This window comes from Canis lupus, chromosome 22, assembly GCF_011100685.1.
Source record: "Canis lupus familiaris isolate Mischka breed German Shepherd chromosome 22, alternate assembly UU_Cfam_GSD_1.0, whole genome shotgun sequence".
Taxonomy (NCBI): domain Eukaryota; kingdom Metazoa; phylum Chordata; class Mammalia; order Carnivora; family Canidae; genus Canis; species Canis lupus.
In genome coordinates, this window is record NC_049243.1 from 12,148,871 (window position 1) to 12,172,045 (window position 23,175).

A 23,175-nucleotide genomic window follows, 5' to 3' on the forward strand; every position below is an offset into this window, starting at 1 on the left:
AAACATGAAACAGTGAGTATTCTTTACTTGTCAAATGTGAAAGGATTGAAAAAATTGTTAAATGTGCCTTCTGGCTAGCTTGCTGGCAAATACAAGCTGTTCTCCCCAGATATCCACAGTTATGTGTTTCTTTTACTAAACTCGCTAAAGTATTTGCCACTTAACAATTTCCTTATTCAATTTGGCTGGAGGGAGATTCATTAAAAAGAGTCAGGTGACATAATACAGAGAAATAAAATTAGATAACATTCCCATATTCTAGCACATATAAGCAAATTAGTTGGGATTGACCAGTTTGGTTTCCAAATATTCTTAGACATAAACAGAGACATCCAATGAAAGACAAAATTTAATAAAGCTTTACATTTTAGCTTCTCTGAGAACACATGGTATTAATAACATCTTGAGGAAAGAACATTTTAATATTGCATTAATAATAGCTAACACAGTCTATACTATATGTCAGACCATTTTATATATAGTAACACATTTAATCTTCACCATAACTCAGTGAGGTGGGTGCTCTTTAATCATTTTGGAGAAGGGGGAGTGAAATAAATTGGTCAAGTAATTTTTTCCCAGAAAGGTATAAAGAGTAAAAGGAGAACTGGTATTTTAAATCAGGATGCCTTGGTTAAAAATCTGTGCTCTTTATCAATATGTTATGCTCATTTTCTGTTCAGTAGATTTCTACAAACAGTTACAGCCTCAAAAAACCTACTCCTAAACAAAACAAAACAAAAAAACAGACTCTTAGTAATTCTCTTACCTGCTCTAATTTCGATTGTACACACACACAGACACACACACAGATACGCACATGGACTAAAATAGTATCATGTATTTGTTCATATAAATGAGGACAGTTCAAGGCTTTACTCCAAGTCCAAACTAATCATAATAATACTAACATTTAAATAACATGTGTGCCCTGATTAAAGACCAATAATCATACTAATTTTTGAAATACATGTACATAACATGAGTATCTTTTAGATATCACAATACAGTATCTCAGTGCTCTCTTCAATAGGAAAAGGCTATCATAGCATGAAAAATATGTTGTAGAGTGTACCCACTGTGGGGGATGTCATCCGGAAATAGTGTCACTAGTGTGACATGTGGACAGCAATGTCTGTAGTGCATAGATCATGCATTATATGCATTCAACAAAATATTTTCATGCATGTTAGTGTTAATTGAAATAGAAAATCAAATAGCTTTAAAAAAATTGAAGTCTGTGGTGCAAATTAAAGATGCACAAAGGTATAAGATTCATACACTTAAAAAACCCTAAAATTGAATTATCAAATATGTTGCAGAGGAGAACATCCAGGTGAAGTGGGAGTGTTGCCTACAATGGAAGTCAGAACTCATGCAGGGAGTAGAGTTATCTGTGCAGGGGGGAATGTGGCAGTATAGAGGGAAGATTGGTTAGATACATGCGATTAGTAAAATAAATAAATATAGGGTGCTTGGCTGGCTCAGTCAGTAGAGCATGTGACTCTTAATCTCGGGATTCTGAGTTCAGGACCCACACTGAGTATAGAGATTACTTAAAAATAAAATCTTAAAAAAATAAAAATGGATAAATACATTTAAATAATAAAAGCCATTTTCTTGAGTGAAGAAGGAAGTTAAAAAAGCAAAAAAATGAGAAAACTAGAGTGAATCATGTTGTGTTATATTGGATACATCAGGTTAAGACATGATTTCCAATATATAGTTGGATATATTAAATTAGATAGATAGATCTAGACGTCATTTTCTGTGTATATGACTGTATGTACATTACTTTGTTTATTTCCTAGGTTTATTCACTGAAAAAATTATTGATTCTTCATTCACCATGAATATAACCAGAACATGTTCTTGACTGCTAAATATAGGCAGGCCTCATCTTGTTGCACTCTGCTTTATTGTTTTTTGTTTTTTGTTTTTTTTTTTACAAATTGAGGGTTTGTGGCAATTCTACATTGAGCAAGTCTATTGGTGTCATTTTTCCCTGTGGAATTTTCTCGCTTTGTGTCTCTGTGCCACCTTTTGGTAACATTATTATTTCATAATGAAAAGTATAAAATACTTTTTCATTATTATTATATTTGAATTGCTGCAATCTTATGATGAAATTTCAACAAATGAGGAATTGCTTCTTATGGATTAGCAAAGGAAGTGGTTTCTTGAAATGGAATCTACTCTTGGTGAAGATTGTTGAAATGACAAAAGATTTAGAAGATTGCATAAACTTAGTTGGTAAGCCGTAACAGGGTTTGAGAGAATTGACTCCAACTTTCAAAATTCTATTGTGGATAAAATGCTATCAAACAGTAACATGTGCTGTTTGAGAAAATGCTCATGAAAGGGTGAGTCAATTTATGCGGCAAATTTCATTGTTTTAAGAAATTGCCACAGCCACCTCAACCTTCATCAACTACCACCCTGGTCTGTTAGCAACCATCAACATTGAAGGAGGACCCTCCACCAGCAAAAATATTATGGCTTACTGAAAGCTCAGATGATAGTTAGCATTTGTTAGCGATAAAGTGTTTTTAAGTTAAGGTATGTATATTGGGATTTTTTAGACATGATACTATTGCACACTTACTAGACAATACTATTGTGTAAACTTCATATGCAAAAGTTTGGGAAACCATAAAATTCATTTGAGTTGCTCTTTTGCAATATTTGCTTTATTGTGGCGGTATTGAACTAAACCTGCAGTATATCTGAGATATGCCTGTATTATTTCCCTCTAAAAGAAACCAAGGCTTCTTGAAGAAATGGTTGATTCTAATTTTGGCTCATGGAAAGTACAAAATTAATCTAAAACATCTTGTTGTCCATGAAAATAAAGTGGTCAGAGAATAATGAGATGTCAAAAGAACAAGGGAGCCCACTTGCAAGAGCTTCTCCCATTGACCAATCCCAGAATAATTTTGACATCAAACTAAACAATGATATTAAAAGATCCCAATACATCTAATAAAATAGAAAACCCTGGGTTTATACAGATAGCAATAGATTAATGAATACATTGAAAGTATGACTAGGAATGGAGAATGTATAAGGTAAAAATGTAACCTCTCCTTGATTTAATTAATTAAAAAGGGGAAAATATCAATGGCATGATAAAGAAGGCTGACAGATACCATAATCAAGTGACTATGATGAACACCATCAGTAACTGGACAAATTAAAATCATATGATACCTGGTCAGGTGCAATAGAAAGAACACATTGTTACCCCTGTGATATAATCATCAAAGATGGAAGGCCTGAATCAAATCACAAGGAAACATTCGCTAGTCCTGGAGTGAAGGCTGATCTATAATAGAACTGGCTTCTCATCTTCAAAAGTGTCAGATTCATTATGACAAAAAAAAAAAAAAAAAAAAAAGACTGAAGACTGCTTCAGCTTGCAAGAGATTATAGAGACAAGAGAACTATTTACTATGTATGATTCTGAGCTAGATTATTTTCCGTTAAGAAACACTAGAATACCATTTGGCAAAACTTTAATGTAGCCTGAGGATTAGATGATAGTAATGTATCGGTGCTAATTCACTGATTTTGAAGGTTGCATTGAGAAGTATTCTTGTGGGGCAGCGGGGGTGGCTCAGCAGTTTAGCACCTGCCTTCAGCCTAGGGTGTGATCCTGGAGACCTGGGATCAAATTCCACATTGGGCTCCCTGCATGGAGCCTGCTTCTCCCTCTGCCTGAGTCTCTGCCTCTCTCTTTCTCTGTGTCTCTCATGAATAAATAAAATCTTTAAAAGAAAAAAAAAGTATTCTTGTTTGTAGTAAAAATAATACTAACAACAGCGTATGATATGATATCAAGTCCACCACTTACTGTCACATGGTTCAAGAAAAAAAGTTCTTTGTGTTTTTCCTAACTTCTCTGTAGTTTTACTTTAAAAAGATAGATTTGCAGTCAATGTGAACTTTTTATTTTCTAGAAATTCCCATAGTTGTAGCTTTTACTAACCGTGATCTATAGATGTACAAGTAGTAACATTTAAAAGACATTGGCAAGCAGATGAGTTCTATTGACGTTACCCAAATACCTTTCAAGAGGGTTCCTGGTGGCTTTACATTTCTAGAATTACGTGATACCTTCTAGACAGTGTTCTGTAATACAGGAATTCTCTAAGACATTTGGTGTGGCTTTCTCTAGTTAATATTCCCCGATCTGGTGTTGGGCACGTAAGACCTGTTGCTTAGGTAAATCTGCACTATTTTGCAATTTGCCTAACATGCTTATGAAATTTTAAAATAATTGCTTTCAAACATTTCCCTAAAAAAAACGTTAGCTTCATGAGGTCAGAGTATTGAAAAATCATGGAGTATTGAAAATCAATCAATCCATTCAGTGGATGTTGTATTATGTATATTTCAAAATATATGTCTAGTAATTAAAAATAAAGGCAAAAGGCTAGTTTGGGGTAAAGAAGTCTACATTCACTTTTTGCTTCCCCACTTTCTATTCTTGCCAGGAAAAAGAGAGCCCATCAAATTGTCAGACTAAAAGATACGTGTGGTGTTACTTTGATGTAGTTTCAAAATTTTAAATATATTCTAAATGGTTTTTATCAAAGTAATGCTGTGCTGTATCAAACAATAATATTCTGCTGACTGAATAGCACTGGTTCCTTACCTGTTCCTCATAAGCCCAAGTCAACCTCCCATGGGGAATTGAGTTCGCTTTTGTTTCAAAGTTTCTATATTAGTTTTTCTATATTTTTAAAAGTAATAGACTTACTCTACTTGATCTATCAATCAATTTCCTACTTTGATTTTAAGATATTATCACACTTCGTGTTCCACAGTTATACACACCCCTTCTATTTTGATGATACTGTTTTCAGTTCCTCCATTTACTGCCATTATGAATGTAAATAATAGCACTGTGTTTTTACTTATTGTTCTAACAACCCTAGATATCACCTCCTGCCCATTATAATTGTAAAATGAAATTATAGTTGACTCTTGAACAATGCAGGGGTCAGAGTGCCAAGCCCCCTCACAAGTTGAAAGTCCATGTATAGCTTATGACATCCCCAAAACTTTACTAATAGCCTATACTATTGGCCAGAGGCATTATTGATAGCATAAATAGTTGAATAACACATTATTTGCATATTATATATATTATATATTGTATTAATATATAATTTTATTATTATATTATTAATATTAATATTATAATTATTAATATAATATTATATTATAATATAATATATTATATATATTATATATTGTATTAATATATAATTTTATTATTGTAATAATAAAAGGATCTGGAGAAAAGAATGTTAACAAGAAAATAATAAAGAATAGAAAATACATTTATAGTCATGTACTGTAAAAAATCTCTGTATAAGAGGACCCACATAGTTCAAAACCACATTGCTCAAGGGTCAGCTGTATTTGCACGCCTACACTTCTCTAGCTCTATGTCCTGTAATCTCCCAACTCATTATTTGTACTTCTACATATTCATGTTTACTTATTTAATAATTTACTTTCTTTCTGTAAACATACTGAAGTCCTCTTTGTCTATTGCGACAGTCAGAAGCTCAAAAGCCTACAAAAGCAGTGCAATAAACATAGAGATCTGATTCAGGGCAGAAATAAAAATATTAACTATGAGAAATAAAACTCAACTTTTTGTTTTATTATTATCACTATTGATATATACTATTATATATAAAAGGTGTATTTTGCTTATATAACATAAAAATAATAAAATTACGGTATATATGATACTGAATGTTTTATTTTACATTTCATATTAAAAATAGATACATTTAAAGGTAGCCTATAAATGTAGGCTGTAATGTAATGAAAAATAGTAATTTCATGTAGTGAAAAATAGTAATGTTTCAAATCTATTACTCTTTTTATTTGGTTCCAGTTACCCGGCACCTTTTCTTCTATACTAAGAAATATCCATGTCATCCTTATATTTTGGGTCCTGTTGTGCAATAAGAAGTCAGCTTTGAATCGTTTAACATGGAAAAATATTTAATTATATTCAGTTTTAGTAGAATACAGCTGTTCACCATTGTAAGTGCTTCCAAAGATGGATATAATCTTTTCACAATGGTTTTTATATTTATGGTAACATGTCCCAAGGTATTTGTAGTGTTCTAATATACCAGCATTATCATATTGAATTTTCAGTATCACATTTTATTGTAGTTCAATAACTTCCACTTGAAGCTCTTCATTCACACTATCAATATTCATTGAGAGAGGTGAATTGAACAGTGTTAGTTCATTTTCATAAAGTAGCAAATCAGAACATTTTTCTAAAATTCAATCTTTAATTCCACAGTTTATAAGAATGTAGTTCAGAGTATTACTTCCATTTCTGAAAACTTATATCTGCATAGGAAATTGGGTCAGATTATTTCTTACCAAATGAATTTCCCAAAGAAACCATTTTACTAAGAAGGAACAGATTGAATTATACACTTTTGTATGTATGCTTAGAAATAATTACCAGGAAATGTTCAAACTGTTTAGATAGGTTTTATGTCAAAAAACAAAAAACAAACAAACAAAAAAACCAAAAAAATAAAAAGCTAACTTTGGACTCCACCTTATCTGTAAACCAAAACATGTACTTTCACTAGATGACAGGGCCAATTTTATTTCTTTCAGTTGTCCAAAAAATGTCATCAACATCATTTCAAATCACCATCCTCTTTGTAGTAATCAACCATGTTGTGCATGTAACATGCCTAGAAAAGTATTAATATTTTGGGGGACACTTTCAAGGTATGTAACAGTATGTTAATTATTAAATTCAAAGACTTCATTCAAGTTTTAACTTTCTAGCATGAAAGAATTACTTGCATGTGGTGCAATTAATGTATCAAACCTGAAATCTTGAAAAAATGCTGCCACACTATACTTAATTTTTTTTAAACTAAAATCGTATTATATTCCACAGCTGGAATACCATAGCTGCACTGGAATAACGTAGCCACCAACCACAGGTAGCTACTTAAAATTAAATTAATGTTAAGTTAAATGAACATTTCAGTTCCTCAGTCACACTAGCCACAAAACATTCAATGTCCACATGTGGTTAGTAGCAACCCTATCGTGAGAGCATACACATACAATATTTCCATTATCTCAGAAACTTATGTTGTAAAGTGCTGATTCATAGCAGAGGATGGCAGACATTTTCTGTAAGGGGCTAAAATTTTACTAAATATTACTAAATATTACTAAATATTTTAGGTTTTGTGGGCTATAGGTTCTCTGACAGGATTACTGAATTCTACTGGTGGAATGGGAAAATAGCCAGAGACATAGATAAAGGAGTGTGGCTGTGTTCAAATAAAACTTCATTTACAAAAATAGGTTTAACCAGGTTTGGCCTGTGGGCTGTTTTTTCTTACTCTTGATCTATATTAACATTTATTTTGCATTATATATAATATAATTATATATGATATAAACAACATATATTAGCATTTATATAAGCATTTAAGTAGTTTTCCAGTACACATAAGTCATATCAGAATATTAAGTATTTTGAACATAATGTACAACAGGTTTTTAACTGTATAAAAATAAATATTACAACCAGGGTAGTACTTTTTAATAACTGTGTAGTCATCAATTGTGATATGCCTCAATTTCATTTTATCTTTTCCACAGCATTTCAATAGGAAGTTTTTAATCCATATTTTCCAAAGACAAGAGTTTAGAGAATTTGTAGTTGAATTTACATTAACAAATTTGTGATTATATTTAGGACAGCTGGTTTTTACCATATTCAAAAGACACTCTTTTATATATCCATCATCTACTAAAAGTTTTTATTTAATATACTATTGAATTGTCTTACCTTAACCCATACCTTATTTTTATAATTTTAATTTTAATTCTCTATCAGGACATTCAGTTTTGTACTATGTGTCTATTTCTGTATGTGAGTTATATTTTTTCCTGTGGTAACACAAAAAACACACAGTGAATACATACTTTTAAAAATTAATGGTGTAAAAATTGACTTTCTCTCCAAGAATGTGATGTCTCCCATTTTTCTTGAAAGACATTGGTCTAATAATAGTTTTCTTTTGTAATAATAACATAGGTTCAATGGTAGCCCCCCCACCCCCCAAATATACCCATGTCTTTACACTGGAAGTTTTTTTTTTTTTTTTACAAATTTTTATTTATTTATGATAGTCACACAGAGAGAGAGAGGGGCAGAGACACAGGCAGAGGGAGAAGCAGGCTCCATGCACCGGGAGCCCGACGTGGGATTCGATCCCGGGTCTCCAGGATCGCGCCCTGGGCCAAAGGCAGGCGCCAAACCGCTGCGCCACCCAGGAATCCTACACTGGAATTTTTTTTAAAAGATTTTATGTATTTATATTTATTTGAGAGAAAGAGTGAGGAGCATAAAGAGAAAGAGCAAGCATGCACGCACAGGTGCACACACACACAAGCAGGGGAAGGGCAAAGAGAGAGGGAAAAGCAAACTCCTTGCTGAGCAGAGAGTCCAACGTAGGGCCTGATCCCAGGGCCATGACCTGAGCCAAAGGCAGAATTTAACCAAATGAGCCATTTAGACACCCTACCCTGACAACGTCTGAACATGATTTTATTTGGAAAAAAATGGTCTTTCCCAGATTTAGTATAGGACCTAAGTCCAATGACAGGTGTACGTGGAAGAGAAAGGTATGGGGAGATTTGGGACTCAGACACACAGGAACACAGGAGGGAAGGCCATGTGAAGGCAGAGGCAGAGATTGGAGTGGTGTAGCCCTATAAGACAAGGAACTCCTGGTGCCATCAGAAGTGGAAATAGAAAGAATTCTCCCTCAGAGCCTTTGGAGGGAGCTCAGCCCTGTCAACACTTTGATTTTAGACTTCTGGTCTCCATTACTGTGAGAAAAAAAAATTTCTGTTTCAAGCCAACAGGTTTGTCATAATTTGTGCACTATAACACTAATACATTTGTGTGTGAAATCAATTTTAGACTGTTTTATTGAAACTATAAAACAAAGCGTAAAATTAATGACATTTTTCATTTTATTTTGTTATGGGGCAAATATTATGGAAAACTAGGGAAGGCAAATTTCATCCAAAAACAGCGATTATTTTACTACAGCCTAATTTTTGACATATAGATATATGAATCCATGCTTTCTGAGTTTTTTGAGAGAGTTTGGAAATAATATATTTTATATGAAATACTGTAATAATTAGGACTTAAATGACACTCATGACTAAAATCCATATTTTCAACTACATTTTGACTTAGACAACTAGTTTATAGCCTTGGATATATTGTGTGATTTCAAAATTGAAAATGAAAGATGCTGCATAGTATTGTAAGGGAGGCAAGATATAACCTCTGCCCTCTTAGAAGTTTGGCTGAGTCTGATAATTAAATTGACATAGATCAATAGGAAAAAAGGCATACACATTTATTTAATTCAAATTTTACACAATGTAGGGGCCCTCCTAAGGACATGAAGACATGAAGAAGTCACAGACTAAATGCTTTATACTAGACTGAACAAAGAAGGAATTGTGGAAAAGTAACTAAACTATGTGGGAGACAAGGAAGATAAGAATTATTTTAACAAAGCCTATTTCAACTTCCAGTTTTGGATTATAAGAATGTTACTTTACTTCTGGTATAAGGCGGGGTTTTCTTGGCTAAGCGGGGGTGGGATGGGGTGGCTTCTTGGTTTTTAAGGTAAAAAGGAAAGAGTCAGAGCACTCCTCTTGTACTTGCTATTTCTTTAAGTGCCTTTATATCAAAATAATTTTTATGGTAAAGTGGCATATTTGGGGGTAAATATTCTGGTTGCCTTTACTATTACTATCAGGTACATATTTTCACTTGAAAGTCAGTTAATGCACTATAATAAATTCATTTCTTTATTCCATTTTGTTTCTTGTTTATAATCCCAGTGTTTACCCAGAAACTTAACTGGATCTCTGGAATTGTTCTTGTGTTCCTAAACCTTTATTCGAAAACTCCACCTTGTTACTCTCAACATTTACTGATTATTTTTTGGGCTACTGAACAGATTCCTTATGTTACTGTCTTTGATTGACATTTTCTAGTTCCCTTGTCCTCTCTCTTTCAGGTTTATTTCCTTATCTTCTGAGAACAAGTCCAAAGTAACTTGTTGAGAATAATATTACTCCATTCAGAGTCTCTAGCACATAGGAAAGCTAATTAGAAAAATAATACCAGCCTGAGTTTAATTCCTTTATCAGAAAATCTTTACTGGGCACCTGGGTGGCTCAGTGGTTGAGCAACTGCCTTTGGCTCAGGTCCTGATCCCAGAGTTCTGGGGTCAAATCCCACATTAGGCTCCCCACAGGAACCCTGCTTCTTCCTCTGCCTATTTCTCTGCCTCTCTTTATGTGTCTCTCATGAATAAATAAATGAAATCCTTTAAAAAAATCTTTGTTGTTGTTCTTGTTGTTATTATATAGGTGGTGATATATTCTTTCTGGATTTGGGGACATATTTCTTTATCCTTGCTTTCTTTTAATTTCAAAATTATATATCTTGATGTGGTTGTTTTTCCTCTAATATATGTAATAAGTAAAACTCTTAATCTGATATTCATTCTTTTAATCTTATTTTATAAATTATCTAATAATTTCTTATCATGCATGAATTAGTCCTCTATGTTTATAATGTTTCTCTCATATTTTGTGCTCTTTATATTATTTCCTCATTTTATATACTTTAATGTACTATTTTTAGACATTGCATTGATTTTTATATTTTCTTTTTTTTTTGATTTTTATATTTTAAAAATCCTTTTACTATTCCTTGAATATTTTTAATGTAACTTTCTATTTTTATATTACTGATACAGCATTCTGTTATAGTGTTTCTTGTTTATCATTAAATTGGCTCCATTCCATAAACTTCGTTGTCTTGGGAATCATATGTTGTAGATTTCTTCTCTGCTTATCTGGATTTACATGTTCTTATTCAAATATATGGGAACCATAGCTTATTTATATATATATATATATATATATATATATATATAAGCTTATTTATTTAGAAAGCCAATTAGGAGTCTAAGTCATGTGATTGGGTTTTTCAACTGGGAGGCTTTGACCCTTTCGGTGAAAAAACAAAGAATTAGCAGTTAAGCTTTGGAGAACTTAAATGCCTCAATACAGGGCTTCGTTCTAGGACACTGGCTGCTTAATTTTTCCAAGCTAATTTTTTTTTTGTAACTTTCAGAATCTAACTCTCTTTTATCAACTCGCCTTTTGAGGGGTGTTAAATGACTGGAGGAAGTATTTTCATGTGGATATGTATGTATAAGAAGGTATCAGTGAATCTTCTTTTATGTTTCCCATTTCTCATGCCTACAGTTTAGTTTCTAAGATACAAGTTGACCTGGTACTCTATAGTCTAACATGCTTCATTGTTGGCCCTCATCCCTTTGATCCATAGTTTAGGCAGCATTTTTCCTTTCCTGCTTCATTAGTTGCTAGTTATCAACAGCTGATGAAATCTGTTATCTACTGATATCACTACTTTCAAATTCATTTAGTCCTTGTATTCTTTTGCTATGATCATTAAGAGAATGAGAACAAGTATGTATGTTCTGTCTTTCAGTCTTATACGACAATGCCAGTATCTTCTAATTTCTTCTCTAGATTTATATTAGTAAAATCAGAAAATATATCAATAACATCAATGAGAAATGTGTATTCACTAATAACATAATTGATCACAATCCCACTAAGCTGTATCTAAGAACCTTTTATTGTATGGACCTTACTAGAGTATTTTGGCTTACTGAACCCCATTTTTAAAAACAGTATACAGAGCATCAATTCTTAGTAAAGGAAGATAATGGGAAATATGTTTCTTAATATGCAAAATATAGTTAACCACATTAACTTGTTGGAATACTAGGAAAATTAGTTGACACAATGTGTATAGTAACTTATCTGGTATGCTATATAGCAAAATGGAGTGCTAACCTGAAGCTACCATTTTGTAATCTTTCAGTTGTAAAATGTCTGTGCACTGAAGGATTTCAAGTAGAAATTGAGTAGTTCTTTGTAAGGTTTATTTAAGAGGTAGGACCTTTGCTAGGTGTAGGGATGAACCAAACTCCTGAGATCCTTTCCATTTCACAATATCTCTACCTTTAAAGAAACTGTTTTCTAATGTACCACAATGCAGATTGTTACTGCAAAATCTAGCACTAATTTTGAAACTTATAGAAGAGAGAAAACATATTTTTAGAGAGAGCTTTGAATATCTAAACTCTAAGGACCTTTTGTTGTGCATTCATAGATGCTGAGAAGTTGGAAAAATGCAGGTTGCAAAAGCCTTAGTATTGTACAAAAAATTGATTTGCATTTTTCCAAGTAGATTCTTTTATATTGAAGGCTTTAGAACAGTGGGCAATAGAACCATTTACAGCAACACGAATAAACTTTAATTTAACCAAAACATTTGATTAACTACCATTTCAGTTTCATCCAACATGCTGGATAATCAAGTTATAGCAGTACTTTGATATAAGCAGTATGTAAGGTTTTGCCATGGAATGTTTTTCAAAGTCCTAATTTAACATTTTTAAATATTTATAACAATTCTCACATATCAATGAATACCAAGGCATAAAAGTACTTGCTTTAACTGTGAATATAAAAAGAAAGAAAAAGATGTGAGGTGGAATGAAGGGCAAAAGTTCTTTCAATATTATTGACTGTTGTAGAGGTAGAGGTTTGAAGTTATAATCATACACCACACCATAAGCCTTTGAATTCATACCATGCTTGGACCATTTTTTTCCTGAATACCATTAGCTGAATCTCTCTGAGCCTTAGTTTTATTATGTAAAAATGAGACTAAACAGGTCTACTCTCTAGAATTGTTAAATATTTCATGAATATAAATTACCTGGGTAGAGGCTAGTAAATGGTTTCTAAATTATCCTTATTGTAAGACATTATTATAAAAAATATTTTCATTATTTCATTTAACAACTAGTTAGTGATCCCTGACTTACACCAAGTATAAAGCTAGGTGCTGGGGATTCCACTGTAAATGGGAGACTCATGGTCTGGCTAAAATGGGCTGACATTATGTTTAACTGCAGGCAATACAGAAAATCTACTAAAAACTCGCAGTTTTTAATGTGCTAAGGAGTAAATATGATATTGCCTAGAAAGAAGAATACAAAGCCTGCTTTTGAATTGGTTTGTTAGTGAAGGATTCTCAGGGAGGATATATTTACTCTGAGATTTTTAGAATGAAGAATCAGCCTGTAAAGAATAAAGGACAAAAGGTCACATGTATGTGAAAAACAAGTTCAAGTTCACTGAAGCCCTCTCCCTGCCCCCAAAAGTTTCTCCTCTGGGAACTGCTAGGACAATAGTGTATCTGAAGCAAGAACAGTTAAGAGAGCACAAGATGAAGTTGAATACGAGCACACAGACCAGATCAAGGAAGATCTTGCAAACTTTTGTAAAGAAGTTTGATGTGTTTTTTTTTTTCTAAGTTCAGTAGAATCTATTTAAACATGAAGATCACATAATCTTTTTTTATGTTTTAAAATATCCTTCAGCTGCTCAGTGAAGAGAGGAAAGAAAAGGAAAAAAGAACAGTCATAAAGTGATATTAGTGATTCAGGATTAAAGGCAATGTAGTTTGGGTTAGTGAAATGATACTTAAGATAGAGGAGAGTGAATACATTTGAAATAATTTTGGTGTAGAAGAAATGGGGGCTTAACATTTAAGCTTATAATCACATATCACACGATGTGCCTCTGATGATGGAGCAGGTAAATTAGAGAGTTTATGAGTCATCACAAGATGACTCCAAGAGTTGTGGGTTTTGCTACTAGGTGAGTGGTAATACCATTTACTCTGATGGCAATGCTGGATGAGGAACAGATTGGAAAAAGGGAAATCAAAATTTCTAGCACGGGCTAGAGGTAACCAGGAGGCATCCAAGTAGAGTTGTCAAGTAGGGCAGGTAGATAGTGAGTTTGGAGAATCCAGGAAGGGTCTGCAATGGAATTACTAACTTAAAATCATAGGTATTAAACCTTAAATATCCATAATTTAAATTGTCAATTATATCTCAATAGAGCTGAAAAAATTGCAAAAAATCACCAGTACTTAATTTTTATAATCATAGATACAAATAAGTTACTAGGGGATAAAATATCTAGAAAGTTGTAGTACCAGGATGCATCCTTAAACCTTGAAAAAGGATAGAAGGGCAAGAATTCAGCATAAAATGCTAAAATGTTAAAATCTGTGAGTTCAGAAATTGAATGGGGTATTGTCTTAGACGCCAAGAGGAAGAACAATATTTCAATAGCAGTCAATAAATCTAAAGAAGCTTATTATTTGAAGACAGAATAGAGTGGAAGAGTGTCCCTTATTCAATCATTCCTTAGAGAATAATGAACTTAAAATCTACTCTGTGCTAGAAATTCTTCAGGCACCAGAGAAACAGCAGTGAAGTAATGTAACAGTGGGCAAACATTTCTGCAATTATGGAGATTATATTCTGGAGAAAGGAGAAAGATAAGAAACAAGAAAAATATGAAATATGTAAAACATATGGCATGTGAGATAGTGTTAAGTTCTAAGAAGAAAAATAAAGGGGAGGTGTTAAGAATTCTTGGAAAGAGTTTGCCAAATTCGGGTAGTTTTGACCTTTACATTTGGAAACGTGAGGATTATTTGTAACTTGAAAGAGTGTAGAGAGAGACACTCATGATGAAAGTCTGATTGCAAAAGATTGAAGACTGACACAAAGAAGAACAAGTAGAGATGTAAGGGTAGAAAATTCTCCTAGGAACTCTTGTGTGAATAGGAGATGAGATGGGGCTATACACGGAAAGAAATGTGGGGTTAAGGAGGGTTTATTGATTTATGCAGTATACGTATTTACTTAAAATACCATGTTTGCTTGCTGAGATGTGTGATCTAGTAGAGATTGACAATTCAGGAAAATATGCCAATGAACAATAGAATATATAAAGGAAATTATAGAATAAGCAAGAGGCAAGACACTTAACCTCTTTGACAGATAAGAATGGGAAAAATGAGTGAGAATATACTAGTTTATAATATGATAGCAAACAGATGAGGTAGTAAAGTCATTTGAGAGTGTTGATTAAAAGAAAAATAAATAAAGAGGTCTTAAGTATTTGCCAAAGGATGGTACAGTTCAATAAAGGTTAAAATTGCCAATTGAATACAATGGAAGAAGAAGAATCAGAAATGTTGAGATTATTTTCAAATGAGTGATTACAAAAATGAACCTTGAGATATAACCTAAGGAAAAAAAATATTATGTATAAGAGAGGACCACTGAATAAAATATCTTGATGAGGTCAAATATTTAAGGCAGGAGTATTCAAGGGACACTAAAGTGGAAGTGCACATCAAGGGAGAGGTGTTTGAAAGTAAGTTTCAATAAAGAACTCCAAAGAAAGGGAATATTAAATCCTTTTGAAAGCAAATATTCTGGATATTATTTTAAAATATGCATTTAGGTCAATTTTTGTACTGAACTTTCCATTTTTTCCCAACCCACTACTTTTCGCTTCCACAACTTGAGTAAGGAAGCATTTGGCATCATTTGGCTGGGGGCAAGGTGTCAAAGTGGAAAGTAAAGTAGTCTGTGAGGTTTCCTGACTTTCATTATTAAAAGTTAAAGATCTAAGATTGAATATTTGTTGGGGAGGTAAAAAAGAGAAAATACAAGGATGAAGGTGAATATTCTGTATGAAGGTCTAAAGGTGAGGGATTTCTTCAAGCAGATCAGGACTTTGTGCTGCTCACATTCCCTAATATAGTAGAAAGATGCAAGGTGATGAGCGAAGGCACATGGGAACACAAGCAAAGATGCAAGAGCACCTGCCTGTCTGCAAAGCAACAAACAGAAGCACATTGGCACATGGGCAGAGATGCAGATTTCCTGTATTCTTTACATGAAATAATATTCTTGGACCATACTACTACACAGAAGGGTGCAGTTGTGACTGAAAAATAGAAACTTAAAGAAGAAACTTATCAGTCTTACATAGAATAAGGACTTAGAAGTCAAATTAGGTTGACTCAGAAAAAAAGAAATACAACAATATTTGCATACTTTATTTTATGGATTAATAATCAAATTTTCTTCATAAACACAGTTACTCCTCCTCCTACTAGAAGCTAGGTTATCTGGATATAGGTTGCTCTTCATCTCAGAACACATTCTTCACATGCATACAGAAATTTATAGAGAAAGTCATGGGAAACCAAAGGAAATTTTACTCCTTTTCCTTTTCAGAAAGGCACTTAGAAAGAATGGTCATTTCACTGTTGATAGGAGCAAATGAAACCATTAGAGCACAACTTGGAAAAAGAGTTTTAAGGAAGTAGTTCTCTAGGGAACATGAAACTATAAAAGATGCTATTTTTGCTCTCTCAAAACTTGGGCGAAGAATGTGAAAACAAAATGTCCTCAAAAATCAAAACCAAGAATTATGCAAAAGAAACTTAACTCATCAGAACACAGCAGGATCATCATATGCTATTGTAGGAAAGAATCCATTTCAGAGGGAGAAGGACAAACTTAGAAATGCCCCCACCACTGGATTGTCAGGAAAGCTTTGGTTTGTAAATGTACTGAGATACTTAGCCTAGAGAAATCTTTTTTTTTAATAAATTTATTTTTTATTGGTGTTCAATTTGCCAACATACAGAAATCTTAAATGGGGCCATAGTATAGGAACCAGTCACTCTTGATAGTATGCTGAACTTTGAATGTTTCAGTATTCAAGCAGAAGTTAGATGATCACCCATCTGTGAGTTAGGACAAGGTGAATTTTAAGGTCCTGATAAATGCTGAAAATCTATATAAAATATAGAAATGCCCACAGAATATAATTGTGGGATGGAAGGCAATTTGCACAGTGTGGATGGAAAGGAACACTTGTTTATGTATATATTTCATTATTATTCATCTTTCTTCTTGTTAAAACCTCTTGGAATTAAGAATTTTTGTCATTCCTAAAATTGCAAAATGATATGGTTATAGAATATAGTATATTAAATGCTATTTGAAATAGCATATACCTATGAAACATATTAAATACTATTTCCCCATAATGGAATTTATGTGGAAAAAGTGTTATAAGGGAGTTAATAAAGATTAAGTGAATGTGTATTTCATTTTGTTACATTATTAAAAAATTAAGATATCACCTTCTTTTATCTGGTCAGTGAAGAGCTGTCAATATATTCCATTTCATAACAACTCCTCTTAAAAAAGAGTAAAAGCAAGCAATTATACAAGGGCATGACTATCAGAAGGCAGGAAACATGGGTGCTGTTTTACATACTACATACTACCAGCCCCCACAGTTAGAAACTGTATAGTAGTTATGTGAGGCTAATAAGAAAGAACTTGATATTACTGAGGCCATGGAATAAAAAAGGATGAGATTAATAGGAATTATTAATACTGTCTTTGATTTTTACCAGTCACTGTGTTATATGCTTAAGTATATTATCTTACTTAATTCTCAAAATGATCCCATAATTCAATAACTTTATTAACATAATTAGGGAGAAAAATACACCAAAGCAGTATTGGTGATTGGACTACATTACCCCTTCTTTATAATATGAATATACATCCATCCACACTCTTTGATTTGGCACTTTTCAAAGACTCCCAATAGAGAGTTGAATTATATTTCCACATCCACTGATTTGGGGCTGCTTTATGATTTCTGTTAAGTCATAATTTAAATTTCTTTTAGGTGCACCCGGATGGCTCAGTGGTTGAGCATCTGCCTTTGGCTCAGGGCGTGGTCCTGGGGTGCTGGGATTGAATCCTTCACTGGGCTCCCTGTGGGGAGCCTGCTTCTCCCTCTGCCTATGTCTCTGCTTCTCTCTCTGTGTCTCTCATAAATAAATAAATTTTTAAAAATCCTAAAAAAAAATTTATTTTAAAACATAAATATGATTTCTTTTAACCAGCAATATATGAGAGGGAGCAATAGTGTACCAATTCCAAACAGAGGCTTTAAGCAGCATCACATATTTTTTTCTTGATCCTCTTGAACTCCAGCTCTCAGCCTGAGTTCCAGAAAGAGATGTGTATTAAGTGGACCTGCATGCAATATAGGTGCTGGAGTCAAGCACAGTTGAACCCCTACTGAGCAGAGCAGGGCCATATCCACAGCCAACCTGTAAACTAAGATTTGTGTTTCTGAGCCACTGAGATTTGGGGGTCATTTATTGCAGAAGAAGAAGTTGATGAATACAGCAGTGGGCAACTCAGCCAGTTACAGAACTAGTAAGTAAAAATTTGACCTTTGGCTGTCTGACTCCAGAGTCACTGCTTGAAAATACAGTGGGTTTTTTTTTTTTGGTTTTGTTTTGTTTTGTTTTGTTTCTAGTGTCAGTAAAAATGAAATCTGGATGTCATTTATTTAAACAGTTTTCATTTATTTGTTCAGCACTCAAGTGCATATTGAGAACCTAAAATGTGCCCAGCTCCATGCAATTCTAAAAAAAAAAAAAATGTAGAAGTGAATAAATTATCATCCCTACACTCAACAAGTCAAACAAAAAACAATGCTGAATTATCCTTTTTTACTGTATTAACTCCTCTTTTTTCTTCAAACGTTTTATTTAAAGTTGTTAGTTAACATAAAGTATAATATTAATTTCCAGTGTAGAATTTAGTGATTAAGTCTTAAATATAGAACTATACTGGTATCTGAAACTATACTGGTATTACCCCCAATGTACTTGGACTTAAGTCCACAGAGGAAAGTGAAGGCTAATTAGAAATGGTTTATCACTTAGATTTTTAAAAAATAAAATTTAGATTTTCCTGGATTTGAGGGTTGACATTATAGCAGACCAAGCGTCCTAAGTAAGAATATGTAACATTTAGTTTATTGTTTAATGGTGTCATGAATATATTGAGCTTTATAAAATTCATTTCATCTATACACTCATTTTATAAATGAGAAGTGTGAGGTTTAAAATTGATAAGTATTGTAAACTGAAGTTAATCAGTGGCATAATTTAGAATCTGACTTTTAGCCAGTCTCATCTGAAAGACTATATGCTTATCAGCTCTTCTGTGATGCCTCCGTATAACAGGGACTCAAGGAGCAGTTAACAACTTCTTAATTATATAGACATGTCCCCAAAAGCCCCAAGGATTAGTGAAGTGGGAAAGCCTGGTACTTTTGTATGGAATCATCAGAAACTAGAAAACCTTCTCTTTTCCGTTATGTAAGACAATCAACATAACTTCAACAGGGTAATTTCACGGTAATACCTAGTAATGTAGCCAGAGCCTAATAGTTGACAGATTCTAGGGGGAGTAAAGCTCTTAAAATACTGTGCAGGATTTGTGCATTGCTTGATAAGTATTACAGTCATTTATAACTGTAATAATTAATTACTTACTATTAATAGTAACAGTTATTAGTATTAATAGTAATAATCGGTAATGATTAGTAGTAATTATTAGTATTAATAGTAATAATTGGAAATATGCTATATGAAACCTGGGGCCTAGTAAAACAACTTCCTAGTAAATTAATTTACCTCTTGATGCAAGTGTGTATATAGATGTGTATATTGATTTAAATTTAATCTGGCAGATATTTTACTATTTGTTTGTTCACATAAGGCATGCATTATAGAGGATTCCTAACTATGTTCCCGATTGATTGTGACTTAGAAAAAAACAAAATTTTTTCGTTTTGCTTTTGCAATGATACCATGCATAATTATCTAAGAAGGAAAGCCTTCCTTCTAAATATACAGATATATAGGATAGAATAAATATTTTAAACCAAACAATATGATACTAATACAGAAAATCCACATGAAAACACATGCACACCTGTCTTGGTGAAAACAAAATCAAGGATTACAAAAATGAACTCTTCCCAAATTCAAATATAAATGCTGGTGATTGATGTGATGAGTTGTTTGAGAAAGCTAAGAATTTGGGGTAAACTGTCTAAATCAGAATGACATTCCTTAAAGTAAATGTTAATTATGTGATGATTTGCTTTCCCATTAATTTTTTTTCCCTTGTCAGGTTTAATAAAAAACTGTAATAGGCATTAAGATATCTTATAAATCAAAAATTCTGAACAACTATAAAAAATTAAAATATGCTTTATGTTTGTTTTATCCAAAATCAATAAGCATTAGTATATACTGTCTTTCATATCTTTAAAATATAATGGAAATTCATTCATTTTGTCTACTACTTTTTTTTATACAGATTTTATTTATTTATTGAGACACAGAGAGAGAGAGAGAGAGAGAGAGAGAGGCACAGACACAGGCAGAAGGAGAAACAGGCACCATGTAGAGAGCCTGACGTGGGACTCGATCCCGCATCTCCAGGATCACACCCTGGGATGGAGGCGGCGCTAAACCGCTGCACCACCGGGGCTGTCCTGTCTACTACTTTTAAATATTTCTTTCATAACTTCCCTGAATGTCCTATGCTCATTTAAAAAAAAATTGTCTTCAGACAAGGGGCTTTGTTTTCTAGGAAAATTAATAAAATGTAAAATTTAAATAAAATTCAGAATTATGTCCTGAATTAATTTACATGTACTTACATGTAAATTTTCTCAAGTAAATTCTGAGAAAACTTTACATGTAAATAAGATCTAAGTAATTTTGAATATAACACCTTAATATTTTTTCTTGTCTAAAAGATGTCTGTTCTATTGTTTCTTTCAAGTCTTTAAGAAAAAAAATGCAAGTCTTACACTCTGGATCAGGGATTAAAATTGTAAAGGGACATATTACTTCTAAATAGGATCAATCCACATTATTTATGGTGGAAATACATACATGAAATGCAGAATGTTGAAACTTTATGAGACAAGATTTAGGACTTCAATAGGAAATATTTCAGTATCAGAAAATGCAGTATCAAATAAGCATAGAGAACAAATTATAACAAAATCTATTTATGTTAGAATCTTTATTGGGTTCTCAAACAAATAGTTGCATTTTCTTTGAAGCTTAGGACATTGCTTTTCAATTAGGTAGAGGAGTTTGTCTTTTGCTTACCTGGGTTTAAAAGAAAGCAATAAAATATGTGCTTTTAAAAATCATCTCTCTTCCTTTTTCTCTTTCCTTAAAGAAAGAGAAAGCCTTTAAAATGTCCCCTCAGATTATTGATTTTGTTAACAATTGGCTAGGATCTGATTATATCTCATAAGCATTTTAGTTAAGTTTTAACTTATTTTATTTCATTTATTTATTTAGGTATTTGTTTCCTCATTTTAGTTAAGTTTTAGATGAGTGACCAGGTAATAGCTGGACTAGCAATTTTTTTCCCTCTTAATTATGTCTAAAGCAATGATTTTAAAAATAGTCTGGACTATTAGAGAAATTCATACTTTAAAGTAGAAAATTGAAGTCATTATCTGGTTCTCTAATCTTTCTCTAAAATCAGGTTTATATATAATGTTAATCTGAACCTGAGGCCTAGTAAAACAACTTTCTAGTAAATTAGCTTACCTCTTGATGCAATTGTGTATATAGATGTGTATATCCTTGATTTAAATTTAATCTGGCAGGGATTTTACTATTTGTTCACATAAGGTATGCATTATAGAGGATTCCTTACTATGTTCCCGATTGATCGTGACTTAGAAAAAAACAATATTGTTTTTTGTTTTGTTTTTTGCAAAGATGCCATGCATAATTATCTAGATAGCTCTATGAATTCCTTGACAATTCTTCAGTCTTTACATTTTGTATGGAAAATGGAGATATGACTTTGTTCTTAGATTTCAAGTGAAATTTCTTATCTTTCAATGGCTTTCTTACCTCAGTCTTTCTTCCGTCTATTATGCTTTGCCCTTATAGTTATCTTCATTTAATTTATTCCTTCAGACAAGTTCTCTTTACAGGGATATTCCCTCCCACAAGTTTATGTAGCTTTAATTGTTTATAGCACTAAAAATTACTTTTCTTAATTTATTCACTAATTTAGAAATTTTTTTATAGTAAGTGTGTTGGTAGTATCTGATCCTTTCTGCGTAATTTTTATTTCTCCTACATATGAATATAGTGGATTGTGATGCTTTTTAAAAAATGTATTTGTTCATCAAATATTTTAATTAGCATTTATTATATGATAAGTGTTCATCTAAACAGTGGTAGATATATTTTTAAAATAAACATCTAGATACATCTGTATGATATATTTCTTACATTCTGACTACATCTTTCTTTTACCACTTTATTTGACAAAAATTTTGTAATATTTTCTACAGGAAGATAGGAAAGATAATTCACTCCTTTAATAAGATTGTTCAGTATTTAAAAATCATCAATAGTTCAGAAAGGTGTATTTATTTTTCAACTTATATCAGAAGCTAAATAACTTCTTTGGAGTCTCATATGATTAAAAATGATAATCTACATCAGATGTTTGCAAATATTTTTTGTAAAGGGATAGATAGTAAATATTTTAGACTTTGTGGTCCATATGGTCTCTGTTACAACTACTAAATTCTGTCCTTGTGGTACAAACATGACCATAGACAATACTTAAATTAATGAATGTGGCTGTGTTCCACTAAAATTTTATTTATAAAAACAGGCAAGAGGCCAGATTTTTCCCTGGGGCCAAATTTTGCTAACTGCTGATATATATTAATTAGTTCTCCATGGTAATCTATTTTATAAAACATATACTTTACTTGCATAGTCAACAAAACCACTAAGCTATTTAACTAGATAAAAAATTATGATAATTTTTCTACTAACTATTCTGCTGAGTTTCCAGGCTGCTCTTGATTCTTGGTGCAGTGGTTTATAAGAAGGACCTGGAAATAAAGTCTGGATTCAAGTCCCAGAACTATAACTTTATCAAGAATATGGTATCAGACTTCTATTTATACACTTTAAGCTGCAATTGTCTTCATCTACCCAGTGATGATAATAAAAATATGTACCATGCAGTATTTTTTGAGAGATATTTCACATAAGTAGTAGAAAGTGCTAAATTCAGAGTTTGGGGAATAATAGGCACTTTATTAACATAAATGAATGTTTTTGTAGAGATATTAGCTTCTCTAGCTTCCTTAGGGAATAATGACCATAATGTG